Genomic DNA, 18,881 nt, shown 5'->3' on the forward strand with positions numbered 1-18,881 from the left:
AATGACCACTGAGATTTGTAACACCCTTGTGCAGTAACAGAGGCCAGACGGTCATTAAATTGGATATAAACAAGGCAGGAATTAAGAATGGGGCATGGGCCCTCTGGACCTCCTATGAAACCATCTGGAGAAAACCCAGATTTCCCAGATTGTAATCTTAGGCCCTAGAGTTCATATCAGCAGCTCTGCTCCAAAATAAATGAAGATAAGCACATTTGTGTGAGGATGGGGAAAAAATTTAAAAAATACCACTAAGCAATAGGACACATACAATACATTTCGAATTTCCCAGGCTCACTCTAACTTTGCATACGTTTATGTGGGTATCTCTCACTCTTATTTTGTCAATATATCTGTATATTTACTCACACATGAAGTTGACGCAAATTAATTTTAACAATCAGTATATTTATATTAATTAAATAAATTTTAATTTTATGCAAGAAAACTAAAGAAATCTACCTAAAAAGGACATTAGCTCTCATAAAGTTTTAAAATCACTCTTCAAGTTAAGTCCCACTGTGTTTAATGGAAACAATTCCTCAGGGCACACCTCCTCAGTGGAACCCTCTGTGATCTCACCTTTCCGGGTCGGTCCAGCCCAAGGAAAGTCGTTCAGGTAACAGTGACCTAAAACAGATTATAAATCCAGCCACAGAGAAGACCTCAGTGCTGCTCCATTATTACAGTACATTATCATAGTATTAAACATAGAAGCAACATTTTCATATAATTAATGAATCTGAGGCTTTAGAGACGCTCATTTCCATGGACCACTTCCACAGCACTGAGAGGCCCCCACAATTTCATATTTATAGTTTATTATATATCTTAAATAAGACCCCTCAAATTGCATAATTTTCAAGCCCCCAAAAGCATATGTGAGTAAAATTATCCTATTACCTCCTAGCCAAATTTGTTTCTAGGCAGGATATACAGTTGTTCTTCCATACGCTCAAATGATGTCTAATCAGCACTGACCTTGTATTAGGGAGTGAGACCGTAAGCTAAAATGTGTGAAAAAAAGAAAAAAAAAGTCACAATTGGCTATCAAAGAGTTTATATTCTAGTAGAAGCAGAAACAAAACATAAAGAATAGGAAGTTAAATTATTACAAACAGTGGCCCCTTACCCAACACATTCAGGTTTGCAGAAAACTAGAAGGAGAGTTCAACACAAAAAGGCAGTAGGTCATTGAAACACACGTCGAACTTCGGAGTATGCCAGGACTATATTTATATTGTTGTTAAGATATCTTTTTTGGATAGTGCTGTCTAAATTTACTAGAAGTCTTTAGGGGGATGTAACATAATGGGCATAAAGACAGGAAACGTTTGGTAAACTAACATCATTTAAACAAGAAAAAAAGTTATTATTCATACTTGAATGCCACATTGTGTATTAAAAGCATAATGACCCTTCTTAATCAGGTTGTGGAAAGCCATAAAATGCCACCCAAATTTAACTGTTACTTCAAAGCTAAAGAGGATGTGTGTGTGGTGTGTGTGTGTGTGTGTGTGTGTGTGTGTCTTCATTAGGTATATAGACTTTTCTCTGGTAGTCTGAAATCTCAATTCACTCTAGTGTATACACTTTTCTTGATAATTTCTATTGAGTTCTTAAGATGAAGTTAGAAATAGAGCAACATAATATTAGACTTCTTTAAATGCCATGTACTTTAATTTTACTAATAATTGATTAACAATTTCACAAATGTGTCACATCAGGATTTTATTCAGTGTGTGAATTGCAAATATCTTCTAAAATAACTTATATGTGATACATGCACAGTATTTGGCCCTCTGTTGATGTTAAGAACAAATTTAAATTAAAAGCAATTCCAATAAAAGTTGATAATTTTTTTATTTCTGTTGTGTTGGTTGTGATCTCTCCTCTTTCATTCTTGATTTTATTTATCTGGGTCCTTTCCTTTTTCTTCTTGATCAAACTGGCCAGTGGTTTATCAATTTTGTTAATTCTTTCATAGAACCAGCTTCTGGTTTCATTGATCTGTTCTACTGTTTTTTTGGTTTCGATAGCATTAATTTCTGCTCTAATCTTTATTATTTCCTGTCTTCTGCTGGTTTTGGGTTTTATTTGCTGTCCCGTTTCCAGCTCCTTAAGGCGTAAGGTTAGGTTGTGTATCTGAGATCTTTTTTCCTTTTTTAGGAAACCCTGGATGGCTATATACTCTCCTCTTATGACCACTTTTGCTGCATCCCAGAGGTTTTGGGTTGTGGTGTTATCATTTTCATTGACTTCCATATACTTTTTAATTTCGTCTTTAACTGCTTGGTTAGCCCATTCATTCTTTAGTAGGATGTTCTTCAGTCTCCAAGTATTTGTTACCTTTCCAAATTTTTTCTTGTGATTGATTTCAAGTTTCATATCATTGTGGTCTGAAAATATGCACGGTATGATCTCCATCTTTTTGTACTTACTTAGGGCTGATTCGTGTCCCAGTATATGGTCTATTCTGGAGAATGTTCCATGTGCACTGGAGAAGCATGTATATTCTGCTGCTTTAGTATGAAATGTTCTGAATATATCTGTTAAGTCCATCTGGTCCAATGTGTCATTCAAAGCCATTGTTTCCTTGTTGATTTTTTGATTAGATGATCTGTCCATTGCTGTGAGTGGGGTGTTGAAGTCTCCTACTATTAAGGTATTACTATCAATGAGTTTCTTTATGTTTGTGATTAATTGATTTATATATTTGGGTGCTCCCACATATCTACTCCTGAAATCAATGTTTCACTATATGCTAACTAATTCGGAGGTAAATTTTAAAAAATAAAAAATTAAATTAAAAAAAAAGAAATAATCAATTGAAATTGAAAAAAAAGAATTTTTTAAATATTTATATACAATTAAAGTCAACTTTAAAACAAATTGCTTACCACTGCCTCAGCTATTCACAGCAAATATGGCATTCATAAACTTCAACTATGTGAAGAATACGTTTGTCTCCCTTATAAGAGTCATGTTTTTGTAACAGAGGTATACTCTGGGCTAATTACTCATCCAAGAATCATACATTCAGTACCTAAAATGCATCAGGTAATAGGTTAGGCTCCTCTCACAATAAACTTGAAAACCTGTGGAGATAGACACATAAACACAAAAATTAGAGCATGGCATAGAAAGTACCATCACCTAAGTAAGAACAAAATGTTATCACAGAATACTGAAGATAGAACCAGTGACTCCACCACTGGCCACGAGATGAATCTCCAAGAGGAAATGTCAATTTCTATCTTTTAAAGAAAAAGTTGGAGCTTTCAGCTAAAGAAGGAGATGGATTTTTCAGGTAAGGGAAACAGATGGCAAAGTGACATGAAGTCATGGCAAAACCTGGTGTACTCAGGGAATGACAGATTCTGTGACTGGATTTAAGAAATGGCTCAAACAGGTGCTGAAGAGGTTGGTAAGATAAACCGCAGTCAGACTGTGGAGGGCAAGACACAGTCCGTTGGACAACACAATGCCAGGAGAGGTTTGAAGCTGGAACATGACATAATCAGAATTATTTTGTAGATCTGCAGTGCTTTGGCAATGTGGGTAATGAAATATAAGTGGGAAGGGGCGCCTGGGTGGCTTGGTCGGTTAAGTGTCTGACTGTTGGTTTTGGCTCTGATCGTGGTCTCACGGTTCGTGAGTTCGGGCTGAATCAGGCTCCGCATTAACAACACAGAGACTGCTTGGGATTCCTCTCTCCCTTTCGCTCTCTCTCTGCCTCTCACCACCTCTCTCTCTCTCTCTCTCTGTCTCTCAAAATAAATAAATAAACTTAAAAAGAAGTATAAGTGGTAAAAAGTGATGAAAGGCATGACCAGATGAGAGGCATCTGACTCAGACCCTGTAAGAGATGGCATGGCTTTGACATAAAGGCAGTGGAAATAAGGGCAGAGAGGAGACGTTAGGATTTTAAGACGATGCTGAGGTAGATTCTCTAGCATTTGATGACAAGTTTACACCAGTCATGAGAGTAGTGGAAGAATTCATTTAGATTATATCTGCTTGCTCAAAACACTTAGAATTCTCTTAATTGAGACATAGAGGGCAATAAGACTAGAAAGAAAATCTATTTTGAACATACTGAGTTTGAGGTTTCTTGAAATATGCCGGGTAAAATAGAAATTTGTCTCCAAATTGATAGGCTGATATGATAGCCTCCGGGTCCTAGGCATACTCCATCAGATCCATTTTCCGCATTGCTGTCAAAATGACTTTACAAAGTTTCAGCTCTGAACATGCCATTCCTTTCCATCTTTCAATGGCTCCATATTAACGTAGAAAAAAGAGTTTCAGGTTCTATTCGGAACAACACAATCTGGACCCACTTGCTTCTCTAGCCTCTCCTTTGCTGGGCTCCTTTAAAAAAAAACAAAACAAAAACAAAAAGACAAAAATAAAAACAAAGAAACAAAAAGCATTTGCTTCAGGTAAAGTGATTTAATGTTCTTTCACACTTTCCTCACCTTGGTTTTTCTGGCTGTTCATTCTCCCTGGAATGCCCCAACAAACAAAGACTTTTTCTAAGACTCAGATCAAGAGTTGTCGCCATCATGCCTTTGCTAAAGTTAGAACTGAGCATCCCTCTGTGCAGTGGAGGTGCCCATTCGTGCACTGAGCATGCCTGTAACCCCTTAGTGCTCAACATGTATTCCACTAGGACACCAGGTACAATAAAACACTGTTTTTACTTCTCCAGTGCATTGCACAGTGGTTGCGTTTGGAAGGAAGGAGAGAAAAAAGATTAATAGAATGAAGGGGAGATATTAAAGTGCACATGTCTTCAAAAATAATTCTACTCTGAAAAGTGTATTCTACAGATGGGACATCTGTGCACAGACACATGCAGAAAAATGTTAACCGTGTTGGTGTTAGTGGTACCAATCAATGAGAAACGAGCTAAATGACCATCAATGGAATATTGGTTAAATAAATGTTGATACAGCCAAATAATGAAATACTTTTAAGTTATTCATAGAATGTGGTGCATTTATGTGTGTCAGGGTAAAAACAAAAAGAGTATGAAATGAATAGTGAAAATTATTGAGTACAGTATATTCCTGTTTTTGTTTTTTTTCTAATATTTATTTATTTTTGAGAGACAAGGAGGCAGAGCATGAATTGGGGGAGGAGCAGAGAGAGCAGTAGATACAGAATCTGAAACAGGCTCTAGTCTCTGAGCTGTCAGCACAGAGCCCCATATGGGGCTGGAACTCATAAGCTGTGAGATAATAGGCTGAGCCGATGTCAGCCACTTAACCGACTGAGCCACCCAGGCACCTCTAGTATGTTCCTGTTTTAATTAAAGATCAGGACTGTCATAAAAAAATTACTATAAATGTTGTGGCTTAAAACCAGAGAAATTTATGGGGCACCTGGGTGGCTCAGTCAGTTAAGCATCAGATTCCTGATATTGGCTCCGGTCATGATCTCACACTTTGTGGGATCAAGCCGTGTGTTGGGCTCTGTGTTGACAGCACAGATCCTGCTTGGGATTCTCTCTCCCTCTTTCTGCCCCTATCCCACTTGCACTCTTTCTTTCAAAATAAAGAAGTAAACATTTAAAATAATAATAAAGAAAACCACAGAAATGCATTGTCTTCCAGTTCTGGAGGCCAGAAGTTTTAAATCAAGGTGTCAGCAGGGCTGTGTTCCTCCCAAAGACTCTAGGGAAAATTAATTAAATGTCTCTTTTATCTCTTGGTTGTTACCAGCTCCCTTGGCTTGTGGTTACATTACTCACTTTAATTTCCCCCTCCATCTTCAAGTCTCCCTTTTTTTGTGTGTATCTCTTATAAAGACACTTCTCATTGGATTAGGTTTCAACCAGATAATCTAGGATGGTTTTATCTCATGGTCTTTAACTTAATTATATCTAAAAAGTCCTTTTTTCCAAATAAAGGAATATTAACACTTTCCAGGGTTTAGATGTGGAGACAGCTTTTGGTAGGCTGCTGTTCAACCGACTACAAGCAGCTTCTTGTATTTGTTTAAATATGGAAAATTTCTGAAAGGACATGTAAGAAATAACTGAAGGTTGGATTTTTTTCCCCTTCCACTGAAAGGTGAGAGTAGCATGAAAAAGAAAAGTTTCGTTCTATACATTAATTTATTGTCTGAATTTTATTTTTCACTACGCTTAAGTTTTTACATTTGCAATGAAATGTAATCTAAATCTTAAAACAGTTACAAAAATTACCTGATTTGATGTTAATTCATTTAAGAATTTCAACTATGCTGAAATCCTAATGCCCAATGTGATAGTTTTAGGAGGTGAGACTTTTGGGAGGCGAGTAGGTCATGAGGCTGGAGCTCTTATGAATGGGATTAGTGCACTTTTAAAATAGAACCCACATTGCTCCCTAATCCCTTATGTCATGTGAAGATACAACATAAAGTGCCCAGAATAGGGCATTCATCTGACATGCTGGCACCCTGATCTTGGATTTTCAGCCTCCACTACCGTGACAAATAAATTCCTGTTGTTTGTAAGCCACCCTATCTGTGGTATTTTGGTAAGGCAGCCCCAAGGGACTAAGACACCCCTTATATGAACAAACTAAGTAAAATAGAGGCAGAGTAGCCGAGGGGTTTTGTTAAGGCTAACATACCCTAAGACAAAGACAATCTAGATATGTTGAATTTTACTGAATAAATACACTCTTATCATTGGGGGGGGGGGAAGGAAATACTAATTCCAGAGGATCATATTATTTAAATATATTTCCATCTTAGCTCCTTAAATATTAGAACTCTAAAACACATTCATACTCTATCAAAAATATCAGTGTTTTGGCATCACAAAGAGCGGTCATTCTCCCACCTTAGTTCACTACAGAGTCACTGCTCTGGCCCCTTGTACCTTAGGGTATCCACCACTGGAGATGTACTGTAACTGTGGAATTCTAAGAGTTGCTGTGGAGCAGCAGGAAGTACTTCTAGTATCATCTGGGGTGATGAAAGTGATTTGCAGAATGACTTTAATTAATTTGGTGGAAATGACTAGCTCTTGAACACATATGATATTTGTTAACTCCCAGACATAACCAATGTAGTTTTTTTTCTCAGAAACAGGAGGTCTTCTAAGAGAATGAGCTAATAAGTTTTCATGATTAATTATATCGTTGACTGGTTATATTTTGCTAAAACAGATTGAAAAATATTTTTTCTGCATTTTATATATTTTGCATATGTACAATTAATTAAAAGAAAATAATACCAATTATTATGTGCCTGTTTCCTAAGAGAAATAAATGGTTCCCCACTATCAACTCATTATATATACATAAATTTTTAGAGCAGTTTTATATTCATAGCAAAATTGAGAAGAGTGTACTGAGATTATCCATATATACCTGCCACCACACATGCATAGCCTCCCCCATTATCAACATCCTCCACCAGAGTGATATATTTGTTAAAATTGATGAACCCCTATTGAAACATATCACCCAAAGCCCATAGTTTACCTTAAGGTTCACTCTTGGTGCTGTACATTCTATGGATTTTGACAAATGTATAATAATGTATATCCACATACCATAGTTTCACTGCCCTAGAAATCCTCTGTACTCTGCTTATTCATTCCTCCTGCCTCCTTAATTGCTGGCAACCACAGATCTTTGTATTATCTCCATAATTTTGCCTTTCAAAGAATGTCATAAACTTGGAATCAAGACAGTTCTTACCTTCTACAGACTGACTTCTTTCACTTAGTAATACATATTGAAGTTTCCTCCGTGCCTTTTCATGACTTAATATCTCATTTCTTTTTAGCGCTAAATAATATTTCATTGTTTGGATGTACCACAGTTTGTCCATTCACCTACAGAAGGACATCTTGGTTGCCTTTAAGTTTGGACAATTATGAATAAACATCCATGTGCAGGTTTAATTTTCAGATAGTCGTGGTAAATAACAAAGAGCATGATTACTGAATTGTATTTTAAGAGTATGTTTACTTTCGTCAGAGACTGCCAAAATGTCTTCCAAAGTGTTTGTACCATTTTGCATTCCTGCCAGCAATGAATGAGAATTTCTGTTGTTCCATACCTTCACTAGTGTGTGGTGTGGTTTCTGTTCTGGATTTTGGTCATTCTACAAGTTGTGTAGTCGTATCTTGAATTGTTTTAATTTCCATTTCCCAAACACCAAATGATGTATATCTTTCATGTCCTTATTTGCCATTCAAGTATCTTTGGTAAGGTGACCATGGCTTGCCCTTTGACATCATTTCCCTGATGAATCTAAGAGGAGTTATGTATTTTTCAGTTTGTTCAACTTTTTACTTATTAGAATAGAATGGGAACTTCCCAGCTTCTTACATGATTGAAAAACAGAAAATTGTATTTTTTTAATTTTAGTGTAAATTTTTATTCCTTTCAGGGTCTAGCCTTCTGCTTATTTGTATTAAACTGTAACTAAAGTAAAGGTTACACTGTATAGGGAATGCCCATCCTATGAGTAAATGATTATACAATTCCAGACCTATTTTTAATTGACAACACTACACTAATTGGCTGGGCATGGGCTACACGCTTATCTGTGAACCAGAGTATAGTACTCTCTGGCCAGCTTGGGCCATGTGCCCAGTGCTATTGTGGTGGATACAGAGGAAATAGGGCTCTAGACCACTGGGTGGGGAAAACAAAAGAGTCTGGGCTGACTAAACTTAATATCACTACAGTTAAAATAAATTAATTAATCAAGGGTCCTTTACCAAGGTAAATATCAAACAGACCCTGTGATTTCAAAACTATAAAAACTATTCTTTGCATAAACAAAGTGAATATAGCAGCGCAATAATGTGTGAAAAATAAAAGCTAAAAAAAAAACTTGACATATAGGAAGAATATGTGATTTTGTTATGTGACTCCAGATACTTAAATTAGCAGCTTTCATTTTTGGAGAAGCTGTTTAATTTTCCCCAGTCTTAAGGGAATCTAAGAATAGAAATGAAATATAAAAGGACAAAATTAAGTGAACACATCATGATTACAATACTGAAGTACCAGCTGTAACCCCATATACTCATGCATTAGTTCATTTCCCTTTGAAGCTTTCTGCACACCCTACTTTCCGTCTGTTATCACTTTTGATGACATCCTCATTCACTTTCCCCCAGCTGCTCTGTGCATGTGTAATAATTTCGTATCTTGGGAGTAAAGATTGATCTTTTAAAGTCAAAGAATAATTATTACTTTAAGCAGCCCTCCTTTTTTAGTGAGAATCCTTTGGGGTCAGTCTAGCTTCTAGCATTTATGTGAATGAGAACAACATTGTGCTTATTGGTGCTGAAATTCTGTAAGTTGCAGTGAGGTTTTGGATTCCATTTATTCCTTCTGCCCTCACTTCTTCTGCTCTTCTATGTAGAGCTCTTTCTTCTACACATTAACTTGAGTATATGGCGGTGAGATACCACATATGACATTAAAACGGCTACTAATGTGATCTATGGTTTTTTTTATCCTACATGAGCTGAAAATTTGACTTCTAAAAACAAAATTATGCCTTTCAAGTATAACTGACCAATTTCTTAAAGCTTATTTATTTTTTAAGAATATTTATATTTTAAAAATACTATTTTTAAATATTATTCTTCCTTGTCAAGATATTGGCAGAGTTTTTGGAAATTCTGAAGATTTTTTTCTTTTGAATCCTATAGTTTTTATCAATAATAAGAAATATTATTTAAGGTTGGTTCAAGATCCTTTTTATATATGTATGTAATTTTAAATACAGCTATTTGAAAAACCAGATAAGTACTACAGTTTATGATTTTTTCTCCATAAAAATGTCTAATTTCAGTGAAAAAGTATTTTTTAACTCAACAGCAGCAATACTCTTGGTAAACAAATATTATATGATTAAATATTTTAAATTATTTACCTGCATTGTGTTATCAGTATTATAAAATTCTTGGTAAATCCTTTATGTCAGCTCAACTGAGAGACCTCTTCTAATAAGCTATGAATAAACTGAAGGCTCTGACATGGATATAAGGTTTCCTAAAATTATGAGCTGCCATTAGATAATGAAAGGAATGACTGGAAGAGAGAATGAACAAAGTTTTCTGCCTATTGGTAGGATGTGCCAAAATCAATCAACAAGTGGGATTGAAAACAAACAGATAAACAAACAAACAAACAAACAAACAGCAATTACATATGCTTCCTCCAAGCCCAGCAATGAAATTCTAATATAAAGGTCTCATACCTTGAAAATCACTGTCTCAATGAGCCACTTTACTGCTGGGAATGTATATTTCATTCCTCATGTTGTTGAGATGATGAAAAATTTGAGAACAACTAAGAAAATCAGGAAAATACATTAAATCCAACTAGCTGTTTAATGGTTAGTAAATAAGACACTCAGGTAGATTTTTTTTTCTTTTTTCACTACATATTTTCTTGTGTTACAGAGTAGTCTGTATTCACACTTGCTATTCATTTTAAATTATGTACATTAATGTTTTCACAACAAATATCTAAGAATGAATTATCTTTCTTAGAATTTTAAACATTTTAAGTTATCTTCTTAACAGAGTATGCCATACTGATTACAGAATGATTTATTTACTCAAAACTAGTCTCCAGTGTAGATGATAAATTTAAGAGGTCTCAGGATCGTGTGTGCTTTATGTTCCAACCTCAACACTATGTTTAGTACATTAGGCACTCAGTGAAATTTTTAAATGAAAGAAGATGTTGATTGGTGGAAAGAGAGAACTTCATAATTTGTTTGGAATTTACTTACATTCGAAATAATCACTTATTATGTAGACGTTAGGATCATTATCAAAAGGATGGCTTAACCTAACAATATTTTTTAAAACAGACATATAGGAGGGGGGATAGCTATATCCCCCTAGGGGATAACTATTAAATGGAAATAGTATGAGGATAATACCCAAAGATCTTATATAACACTAATAACAAATAAAATGCATATAAAAGATTTTTAAAATATGTATTAAGCCAATAATCTGTTTTGATGAAAAGCCTCTTCTCCAGAAATACTTTCTACCAGTTTACAGAAATGTATTATTTCCCTCAAACTGCGGTTGTATTTGTGGAAAAGTAAAACACTAAGGCCATAATCCTTACCTGGTAGAAGTAACCTGTAAATACTTTAAAACAGTCAAAGATCATATTAGTTAAAAGATGAGAAAATCTGAAACCATTTTATTAAACATTATCATCATTTGTTATCACAAATTGTTTTTCAGGGAAAATGACCAGAAGCCTGCTGCTAAGTCAAGGAAGGACTGTTTCTGTCATCAGAATGGCAGTAAACAAGCAATACAAAATTACAGTTGTGTAAACAAGCTAAAGATTAATGGTTCCCACACTGTTTTCCTTTCATTGGCCCCTTTGGTAGGTCAAATGACCCTGTAGACCACCTACGCACAGTCACACCACACACGGACAGTAGCTCAAGTTTTCTCACTCCCTCACCCCTCAGCTTGATTTTTATCATTTAATGTTACAGGGCAATGAAAAATAGAGGAATCAATTAATGGAAAGAAGGAAAGAAAAAATCCAGCATCCTGACATGTGTTCTGTTGCAAGTTGCTAATCAGATACCTAACTTGTGTAATGCTTCAACCTTAGTTCTCAAATCACTAAATGGAGACTACAGAAACACTAACACTAATGATACTACTTCTCCAAATGCCATTGAATTTTTCCTTGCAAATCAATGACGTTGATTCATACCAATAAAATGATACAGTAGAAATTGAGGTCTATGGTTTGATTTCTATGATATCTGTGATTTGAGATCTCAGAAACTTAGAACTTTAAACAAAACACTGGTACATATGATTCTATGCTTTCAACTCTACCCTTCTCCTCATCTTTAGTGATATTTTCTGAAAAGCTAACTGAAACTTTGAGCTGAAAAATGATTGTTTGTTTTAGTTCTGTCTTTTATTTCCTAAATTCATTCTCTTCTTTTAAAATCTATCCGCTTTCCAGACAAATACTATCTAATTTCACTCATAAATGGAATTTAAGAAACAAAAGAGATGAAAAGAAAAGAGAGAGGAAGGAAAACCATAAGACACCCTTAAATACAGAGAACAAACTGAAGCTTGCTAAAGGGGTGTTGAGTGGGGGGATGGGCTTAATGGACTATGGACATTAAGGAGGGCACTTGGAGTGAGAACTGGGTCTTGTATGTAAGTGATGAATCACTAAATTCTACTCCTAAATCAATATTACACTATATGTTAACTAGCTAGAATTTAAATAAAAACTTGAAACAGACAAGAAAACAAAAAGACTTCTCACTCTTACAAAGAAACTGATAAATCTATCTGCTTTCCTTTTTTACAAAGAAGAGTTTCTGACCTTTAGCCTTAATTTATACTTCTAACACTGACGTTTAAAAGCAAAATGGAACACTTTGCTTAAAGAACACGTATTTCAAAGTTAAAAAAATACATTAGTACACTGTATTGATTTAATATTTGGAAGATATTATATTTTAATATTTTTTGAACATTTATGAAGCTTGCTCTACTGTTAACATATTCAAAATAGCATTTTGCTTAGAACCCACAGATCTGTACTTTATGGGACATATTTGAAAATACCCTCTATCTTTTATAACTGTTAGGTAATTTTACTAAGCAAGCATTTTTATTCAAATTCCAAAAATGCATTTTTCCTTTAAAGGTAGAGAATCAGCAACAATTTAGTTTATTTTGCAAAGTTCTGTGAGCCCTCTGTAAAGTTTCCTTTCAAAGGCAGAGGGCTCACTAAAGGTGATAATCACTAAAGGTGATAATGAGTGCATCCACATGCAGATATGTCAAAAGAAAAAAAAAAAACATAAAAAATATCTCTAGACTGAAAGGTATTTCCTTTTCTAATCTTAGATGTGTTATAATTTTACAGATCGTTTTCCCCACAGCATCTTTTATCTGGTATCTTTTATTTGGGAAAAAAAAAAGTCTGATTCTATCCATTACAAAAATCAAATAGTTTATAGTACTTGTCCTGCTTTTAGGAGATTTACAAACATGAAATAATTTTTGTTTTCTACCACACAGAAAATGTGTCTTTTTGAAGAATCCTGGAAGTGTTTTACAAATGCTACATGACAAATAAGAACAAAATATGTGCTAATAGATAAATAGTCCAAAACACCAATTTGGGGTGTTACAGGAGTATATTCCTTTTGTAGAGGAATCTGACAAGCCTTCCCCCAGAGGTATAAGAAGGCAGAAAAATGGATGTTACACAAAGAAAAATGAAGTCAATGGGAGCAGAGTAGAGAAAGTGAAGCAAGCCAAGATAGGCCATTAAGTCAAGGAAGAAAGAGTATTAAGATAAATATATGTAATATTGAATACTAAAAGTAGAAAACTTATTTAATTATAATACCAATGTTTGAAATTAATTTTTCATAGCATTCAATATTTCAAAATTTGTGAAGGAAAAAGCATTAATATGTATATAAGGGAATGAATTATTCAAAATCTTTTGGAATGATCAGTTTTATTCCACTATAAAGGAAGCTCAGAAACTAGTTTAGTGAAAGGAAAGGACAGAGTTGTGCTTTGGGCCTTCTATACACGTCTTGACAAATATACAGGTTAGTATTTCTATGAATATTTATTTCTCATAACTTCAGAAACCTTATATCCATGGCAGAGACTTCAGAGTACTCATAGCTTCTTAGAAGAGGTCTCTCAGTTGAGCTAATATGGGAGGATTTACCAGGACCCGGGCCCATGACTTGAGCTGAGGTCAGATGCTTAATCGACTTAAGCCATCCAGGCGCCCATATGAATATGTATTTCAATAGATGTATGCATGTTAATTCTCCATGTTAGCTACAGAAGTTATGAATGATCTGCTTAAAGTAGATTGATACAATCAAATATGTTCTAACTTACATATTGAGGATCATTCTAAATGCTATTTTGGGAGAAAGAGTAAGAATGGAACCTGTTACGGGGCATCTGGGTGGCTCAGTCAGTTGAACGTCCGACTTTGGCTCAGGTCATGATCTCACTGTTCATGAGTTCGAGCCCCGCATCAGGCTCTGTGCTGACAGCTCAGAGCCTGGAGTCTGCTTTGGATTTTGTCTCTCCTTCTTCTCTCTTCTTCTCCTCCCCTGCTCACGCTCTCTTTCTCAAAAATAAAAAAAAAATAATATAAATAGAATATAAATGGCTTTTAAAATTATGAGACCATCCAAGAAGAAAGAACAGACAAGAAAGAGTTCTAAAGACCACGCTTGGGGCCTCCAGCCTCACGCAGCTGGGCAGGACAAGAAGACCAGATAGAGGCCTCAGTGCGTGGAGAAAATCCGAGAGTATAAGGCCCCACCAGCCAAATGTATACTAAAAATTAAAATAGAGTAATCAGTTTGGTCAAATACCAGTGATGAGTCAAAGTAACATAAAAGCTCAGAACCAACTGTTGAATCCAGCAACCTGGGAGACATTTAAAATTTGTCATTTTTCCATTATAAAGTTAATACATGCTTGAGAAAGACTAGCTGAATACATTAGAAAAATTTCAAGAAGACCTCGGGGGAGGGGGCAGGAAATACATCTTTGGGTGGCCCTGCCACCAAAAGCAACTGGCTTAACATCTTACAAGAGACAAGGGAAGACGCACATAGACAACTCTTTGCAGGGATATTACTGAAGGGGAACAGAAATGATGCAAAAGTTTATGGGCCTATTTTTGCAGAGTCATTTTCAGTTTGTTTCTCTCAAGATTGTGAAAACAATAGTATGCTGTCATGCAGATGAGAATGATTGATTAGAGGGAAAGTTGATGAGTTAGGAGAGAAAGTGGAACAGTGATAGAAGGATACAGTGGAGCAGGTTAGAGTAGGAGGAACCTGCTAAGCAGGAGCATGGAGAATTCACCGATGTTAATGGGCAAAAAGGCAGAGAATAGCCAACATGAAGGTGGATGTGTTGTTGGGAGCTTTTGGAAGTTGATTTCTGGTTGTTTTTTTATGCTCTCACTAAAATATTCATCAATGTCATCAGCTAAAAGTGAGACTGAGAAGAGTTATTTTGGGTTTGAGCTTTGTGGCCACAATTTGAAGTTAGTACAATCCACCTAGTTGAGAGATTTTACCCAGCTATTTTCTGCTACCCATATCATTTATATTTTTACAAAACAATGTTGTCATGTCTTTGCAGAATTGCTTTTCAAAATGAACTATTAAAATGAATCTTCACCTACTCTCTTTCACTTTATCCTTTGAACTGATTTTGTAATGCCTATAGTTCAGTTATATATATATATATATATATATATATATATATATATATATTAAGGTTAACAATCAGAGCAGCATTTAGTTCTTTCAAATTTTGTAAAGCAAGGTAGGAATTCAGTAGATTGCTAAAAAATATCCAGAAAAGGAATGCCACGCATGCCGAGTATTTATCCATTTACTCCTTAATTCAGTGTTTCTATGTGTGTGTATGAAAGGGATGTATGTAAGAAGTGTATGACACTCATACGTAATGGACTATTTCCATTGGTACACAATTTTAACCTATTTATCTATATAATCTTATAAGGCAGAATCATTCTAGAAGCCAATGAATTCCTACTTAGGCTGGAAGTATACTGACCTCTGGAGTAGAGGTGAGGCATAATATTCCTCTAGTGGAAAACAATACTGAGGTAGTCTTCATTTACTCCTGTAAGGTCCTAATTGCCCCAAATTCAATCAAGGAGAACTCCTTCAAAGCATATGATATTAAATAGAAACTAAGTTCATGGGGCATGAGAACAAGTGATCATTTGCTATTCATTTATTGACTTGCTCTTAACTTTGACAAAAATTAAATTTAGAAGTTATAATTTTCCTCCTTTGAAATGCTGAGGTATTTTGAGCAAAATATGGTCACAACTTACATTTTTTGCCAAGTGTTAATATTTATTTTATCCAAGGGAGTTTTCTTAGCCAATATTTAAAGAGCACATATGGTCTTTTTCTGTGGAAAATATTTAATATATGTTTTTAGAAATTTGAACATAATAACAATAAAAGGCATCGATCAATCGTGTATTTCCATGTGCTCTGTCACAAAAAAGAAAACAAAATACAAGGAGTTTTATTTTCTTAGATTTTACCCAGCAGTTGTGAACTCCATATTACATTTAATTTTGGAATTTTTGTTTTACCATTTTGATTCATTAATTTTCTTAGTTGTTTTGATGTTCTTACCTCATTTCTTCATTCAAAAAAAGTAATTATATTATTGTTTTTAGTTGCCAAGATAAGCTAAGATTAACCACTACTTTTTAATACTTAAGTTACTAAATATATAAAATGCATTCACTCATTATAAATATCTAGGTTGCAGATAGTGTATATATAAAACCAAATATTTCAAGTTATCAAAGTTAAACTTTAATAAAATACAAATTAGAATTACAAGGTTTTCTACAGTTTGGGCAGTTTTTTTGTTTATCTTTTCATTTTTAAACATGACATTTTATTTATCTCCAGATGTGAGGAACTGGGGACCTTACTGAATAGCATCAACATATTTAATATTTATTTTTGAGGGAGGAAGGGAGAGAGAGAGAAAGAGAGAGAGAGAAATTGCGCATGAGTGGGGAGGACCTGAGAGAGAGAGGGGGACAAAAGATCTGAAGCAGGCTCTGTGCTGACAGTGCAGGGGGAGAGGGCTCAGACTCAGGAACCAGGAGATCATAACCTGAGCCAAAGTCTGAGCTTAACTGATTGAGCCACCCAGGTGCCCCAATAGTGTCATCATTTTTAGTCTAGTCTCACTTCATCAAATTTCGTTGATAACAGTGGAAAGAAAGATAATTCAACTTAGAAGCACAAGACCTACAAAGATTAATACGAGAGCATTTTCAAAGAAGTATATCATATGCATAAGAAAATAGAAAAGAGTTAGGGTCTCTCCAAAGTCCTCTGCATAAAAGATTCCCTATTTTGGAACCTTACCTCCTTGATTCAAATGGACCAGAAATTCCATGAAATTTTTTAGGATCTTAAACACGTTTCTTTGTAATAAATGAGTATTTCTATTAAGTCAGTGCATTACTTCAGGAACGTAAATGTAAGAGGGCTTAAGTGTTTAAGGAAAACACATGTAAATAAATTTTATATATATGCACTCTGGGAAAAAGTTTATAGCAAGTAATAATGGCAGAAAGTAGTTAGGAATAAATGTGATACTCAATCATGCATAACAGATTGTAAAATTCTCTCAGCAAGACTCTATGCCTCATTCTGCATTCTGCTTACCATATCCTGAATGCTTTTTTTGATCACTTCTTTCTACATAAGATCATATTGGGACAAATGCTAGAATCCTTAGAGACAGCCTAAAATGGATTAAGAGAGGAAAAAAGGAAAGAAAGTAAGAAAGTAAGAAAGAAAGAAAGAAAGAGCTCACACATTGTATTAATAAATAAAGGTTGGTCACTGATGAGATTGCCATTTAAATATATTACATTATTATTTCAATAATTTAACATAAATACTATAAAATCTTATTTAAATTCCATTCATTTTCACAAACAATATAAAAATCATCATTTTGCTCTTCACTGTTACAAAATCTATAAGGAAAGATTATTTTCATAGAGTGTCCTAATATGTATTTATTGATAAAAATAAATAGAAACAAAATATTGTGAACAAGATCATGTAACCTAGTTTGAGCATTGACTTCTTAGACATTTTAATTTGACATCCTAAGTATAAATTTATTTTTTAAGTTTTATTTATTTATTTATTTATTTATTTATTTTGAGAGAGAGAAAGAGAGAGGGCTGGGGGCCAAGAGAGAGGGAGAGAGAAAGGATCCCAAGCAGGTTCCACACTGAGGGGCTCACGCTCACAACATGACCTGAGCCAAAACTAACAGCCCAACGCTTAATGGACTCAGCCACACAGGCACCCCAATATCCTAAGTATAAATTTAAATAGAAAAGATATCAATAGTTTAATGTATACAGTAGAAGTCATATTTGAAAAAATAAAATATTAAAAGATTGTTATCCTGTGCATTTTCATGACATGACCTTCTCCCTAGTCAGCCCAGACACATCTGCTTCAAAGTGATTAAAACGTTAGAATAGGAGTATAAAAGGAAAATAAAACACCGATATTCAGGTTATATTATAAATAAGAATTTTCACGAAGATATTAGGTTTGCAAGTCAAGCATTGAGGAGGAAGAAATTAGTTTTTAACTTTTTTTACCTCCCATTTTAACCAATCAAGATTCAAGTTCTGTGAGCCAGACAGCAGAAGGAAGTCTTAGGCTGGCAGGAGTAAATTAGCAGACACTCTGAATCTGGATTATTACAGGGAAAGTACTAGGCAAAGCTGTCAGGTAGATGTCTTCATTTCTTCTCTCTGGGTTTGGTCTTAAGGAGTGAATGTATCAATTAGTTTGATCAGGTGAGGACAAGGACCTCTTGTCCAGTTCTCCATTTGGGACACTTGGAAAATACTGCCATGCCCAACACTGTGCCAGCTTGAGGTGCAGCATTTTGGTTATGAACATGGAGGAAAAAAAAAGCCATAGGGAAAAAGAGTCTGGAATTAACTCGTATGCTTATGTTGGTCTCCACATAGCAAGACCCTTCTGTGGTGGAACGGAGTGACTGGACCAAGGATCCAGATAGAAACACTGCCAGAGTCCGCACCACAATAAGAGCTGAGTAAGTAGGGAGCCATTGATCAAGCAGAGAAAATTTTCAATTTGTGTTCATCAGCCCCAGATGTCAGCAACAAATACCAGCTGAAGATCCTGAAAAAGACCAAGCCAAACAAATACTGCAGCAGACACAGAACACCCACTCTGCAGCAGACTGAAAACCAGTAAGTAAC

At 35.0% G+C, this 18,881-nt stretch overlaps 1 long non-coding RNA gene across 3 annotated transcripts in view; it reads left to right on the forward strand.

The window, feature by feature from the left end:
- The window catches only part of LOC109498983, an 89,965-nt gene that overhangs the window by 52,659 nt on the left and 18,425 nt on the right, over positions 1–18,881 (forward strand). For 2 of the 3 annotated variants that reach the window (XR_006596774.1, XR_002741502.2), the window contains one exon: positions 18,627–18,872. This is a non-coding gene — a long non-coding RNA (uncharacterized LOC109498983). The remainder of the gene's footprint in view (positions 1–18,626; positions 18,873–18,881) is intronic. The other variant, XR_006596775.1, reaches the window with a different exon arrangement.

The sequence above is a fragment of the Felis catus genome, chromosome B1 (genome assembly GCF_018350175.1).
Source record: "Felis catus isolate Fca126 chromosome B1, F.catus_Fca126_mat1.0, whole genome shotgun sequence".
In the NCBI taxonomy this organism is placed as follows: domain Eukaryota; kingdom Metazoa; phylum Chordata; class Mammalia; order Carnivora; family Felidae; genus Felis; species Felis catus.